The following is a 4,513-nucleotide window of genomic DNA, read 5'->3' as shown; positions in this document are numbered from 1 at the left end:
TCGCTGAACACGTTCAAGTCGGTAGCAGTGTGTACTCTGAGTAGGAGCCCATACCTGAGCGGCGTATTCCATAATGCTACGAACCGAAGAGCAGTACACTGCTTTCAGTGCATAGACGTCGTCGAAGTCTTTCGTGCTACGACGCAAGAATCCTAATGCAGCAAAACCCTTCGCAGACGTGAGCGCGATGTGTTCAGCGAATGTTAGTTTGTTGTCAATTTTCACTCCCAGGTCGAGAATGGATTTGACATTCTCCAATGTTGAACCGGAGAGTTGATATTCGAAGTTGACTGTGTTACGTGCACGAGTGAAGTTGACTATCTTGCATTTTTTGGCGTTTGCCGTCATTCCATTTAAGAGGCACCAGTCTTCTAATCTGCCGATGTCGTTTTGTAAGGCAAGACAGTCAACGGAACTGCTAATTCTTCTGAACAGCTTCAAGTCATCAGCATAAAGCAGAGTGTCGGATTGAAAAGTATTACATAGGTCATTCACGAAAACTATGAACAGAAGGGGTCCAAGGTGACTTCCCTGCGGTACTCCAGATGGGGTGTCGAAAGTTCGTGATCGTGAATTCCTAATTTTCGTGAAAGCCTGTCGGTGCAACAGATAAGAGGCAATCCAATCAAGTGACCAAGCTGGAAACCCTAGGCGATCCATCTTTGCAAGGAGAATTCTGTGCGGGACACGGTCAAACGCTTTTGCAAAGTCAATATAGACTGAATCCACTTGACAACTTTTCTCCAGACTATTACTCAGGAAACTAACGTAACACATCAGATTCGTCACCGTAGACCGTTTCTTTACGAATCCATGCTGAGACTCTGAGATAAGAGGTTTTATGGCAGCATACAATCGCTCGTGCATTAAAACTTCGAAAACTTTGAAATTGAATTCAGGATTGAGATTGGGCGGTAATTTTCGACGTGATGAGCATTGCCTGATTTATAAATCGGAGAAATTGCTGCAACCTTCCAGGCACTGGGAAACGTCCTTTTGTTGAGCGATCGATTTAAAATACTGCAAATCGGGACAGCTACAGATGCGGCGCAATCTTTCAGAACCACAGGAGGAATGCCGTCAGGACCAGATCCTTTCGTTGGGTCAACTGCGGTCAGCTTCTCGTAGATATCCTGAACGGAAAAGCACGGCAAGGGCAAGTTTATGTCGTAAGACTCGAGCGATGCGAGGTAGCTGTTGTCTGCGCCATTACTAGGTGGAGAGTAAACGCTTTGGAAGAATTCAGCAAACATATTTGCCGATTCGGTCAAGCTGGAGGAGGTTACACCGCGGAAGCTTACATCAACGGGGACTGCGGCGTTTTGTTTTTTTATTTTTGAGATGTGTCCAAAATGATGAGGGGTCATTTTTCATGTTTTCTTGAAGACGCGAAACATGCTGACGGTGAAGCAGCTCGTTTAAACTTTTAAATTCGTTTTCTAAGCGTCTAAGATGATGTTTACTGTCTTCAGACCGAATTCGATTGTAACATTTGCGTGCTTTTCGAAGCTGGTTGCGTAGACGGCGAAGATCAGAATTCCACCATTTGTGTTTCCTAGATATGAATGTATGGCGGCGCTTTAAAGGGACATTTTGTTTCAAAACTGTGTTTAGTTTCATGTAGAACAATTCGACAGCAGATTCCACGTTTGAAGCCACATCAAGAAATTCCCAATTGGTTGAGTCGAGAGCAGCTGCAACTAGCTCGAAATTACAGTTTCTGAAATCAAAATCGAGTTCACCAACAGGCTCTTCAGAAGGTCCAACGTCAAAGTCAACGTCGATGCAGAAAATATACGGCTTGTGTTGGCGGTCCACCGGAACTATCAGGGTGGGAGATTCAATCATGTTTACTTTGACGGGATCGTTTGAGAAGGCAAGGTCTAAAAACCGTAGATTGTTGTTCGGTACGCCGCAAAGCTGATGTAACCCAGTGGAGAGTAGCGTTTCCGATAGAGCGATTTCAATTTCGGTTGAGGGGTTTGTCGGTAGGTAGCTATGAATGTCGACATCATATGTCCAGTGGAGGTGTGGCAGATTATAATCACCCACAACAATGACAAAATCTCTTACAGATGCTTTACTGATGATCTCTTGAACGGCAGTAAAATGTGACTCATAGTTTCGGAGGCAGCTATTTGGTCGTAGATAGATGCAACACAAATACAGGGTAGTTCGGTCGATGTTGACTTTCACAGCGGTTTGTTCAAGATGTTCGCAGTTTTCAAAGACCAGAGGGATTGCACTGAGCCCATTTTTTACGGCAATCAACACACCTCCTCCTCGTCGAGCCGTGCTCGTGGCTGAACTGCGGTCGCAACGATAAATGGAGTAGTTTGAGGCTAGTTCGCTATTCAGAATATTATTATTCAACCAGGTTTCAGTGATCAGTATGCAGTCGTAGTCACTTGCTGAGAGCGCATTGTAAAAAGCTGTAGTCTTAGTACGCATACCGCAAGCGTTTTGGTAGTACAGAGAAATCGAACGGCGAGAAATTTGGTTCGGTGATGAAGTATTTGTCAATCTTTCATCAGAATCGGGGTTAAGGGGCGAACATTCAACTAACACCGGGCCTATTGAGTTGGGGTTATGTACGGTGTTGTTTGAGCTGTTGTATTCAGGGTCAACAATTGCTGTGTCGGAGCCCAAAAAACCTCATTGGATCCGTTTCCAGTAAATTCCCTGAAGCGAATGCCAACAGGCCAGGTCTCGGTGGCCAGTGCTTTACTTCTTAATTCAGCTTTTATGTCCACTTTGAAAGAGACGAAAGAGAGCGTGTTAATGTCTCTACCACTAGGTACGAGTTTTCTTATTTTGATATTATCGTCACCGAGATGATTTCGAATCATGTCCAGGACTCTATCATCTGAAACTCTGGGGTGTATTCCTGCTAGATTAAGCGAAAACGTAGGCACGACGGGCTCGGAAATTTGCGATGAGATATCAGTATGCTCAGAGTTAGTCCCTTGAGCACACAGACGACGAGGAGGTGGGCGACGGGGAGTGGAACTACGATCATCGTCGAAACGTCGTCGTTTGGCATTAAACGTAGGAACGTTTAGTTGGTTGGAGCGGGGAGAAGTTTTCGGAGTCGGATAATCTTTCAAACCAGTGCGGATTTCACTGCGAATGAGTTTTAGAATACTGTCCTGAATTTCGTTTTTCAATGCAGTTTTGAACGAATCAACGAAGTCGTCATTGACCGCAGTAACAGATACCATAGCATTCTTGAAACGGGCATTTGAAAGCATATTTTTGCAACACGTACAAATCCATATCAGATTATGATTGTTTGCTTTTCCATCAATCATTATTTGCGATAAACCCGAACATCTCGTACAAACCTTTGTAGAGCAAAAACCTTCGCATTGAACGAAATCGCCTTCAAAGGTTTGAGCGCACTTTTCGCATAAATGAGTCATATTTGAATAACATAACATAATTTGAAAAATAATAACGAATTATAATTGTTTTAAATTTGTAATGAAAAACATTTCGAATTCTACGATCGTTGATGTGTTGTTCGGTAGAACAAGATCCACGTCGCCAATCAATGCACAGTGGTCCAGAAATGAAATAAATGGGAAACGATGCGTCTTTCTTTTCAGTTTGATGCATTTAATGTCTTTAACAAAATTTTACCACAACTAAAGGCGGCCATTATGAATAAAATAATTTGAGAGTGGTTCATCAAGTTTCCAAGATATGAAAAAATATTTCTAACTGTGCTTGGATAGAGACCTACATTGTTCAACATTATGGTAGAATCTAATAATTCATTGAACTTTGTCGTTGGTACCAACCATCTATCTCTTGAAATAAAAGTTTTATTTGTTTTCATAAGGTTAGGATGATCCTACAAAAACAGTTTTTTTGGAAAGTTGAGATTTGGAAGGTTGATATTTTATCAAAAATATTTGTATAACACGATTTTATATAGTCATAATGCACATCTTTTGTGGAAAATGGATTACCAAAATTTGTTGTCTTCATTATATCAAAAAAATTGAAGGTATTTTTGTAGTATTAAGAGCTTTTAATCGTTGTTTGAAGTTAAGTCAAATTGGCAAAAAAACTAGGAGGCCACAGATCTTGAAAATGATTTTGCATGACAAAATTTTCAAAATGTGCCGAAATTTTTACCAGGTTTTTCCCAACACCAGTGAACTTGCTCTAAAAACAAACTTGATTCTCAGGTGGAAAAGTTCGAATCTTGAAAACATAATATTTAATATCAATTTCCTCTTTTTGGCTCAATTAGAGCTCTGGTGAAAAACACTGCTTATTGCTATTACTCGATCGACTTTTCACTTAAAGTCGACCAACAGCTGATTTGAGGAAAAATTTTCTACTTTCTCTTTATACGACTCATGATTTGGGGATGAATAAAGCGGAAGCGTCACAGAAAAATAGAACTTGAAAAATGTCTGATGATGGGTAAAGTAAAGTAAAACGAAATAAATATGCCGTATTATTCACCAAGAAATATCAATAAGGCCAGAACAAATATCGA

This window comes from Uranotaenia lowii, chromosome 3 (assembly GCF_029784155.1).
Source record: "Uranotaenia lowii strain MFRU-FL chromosome 3, ASM2978415v1, whole genome shotgun sequence".
NCBI lineage: Eukaryota > Metazoa > Arthropoda > Insecta > Diptera > Culicidae > Uranotaenia > Uranotaenia lowii.
This window is presented reverse-complemented; position numbering follows the sequence as displayed.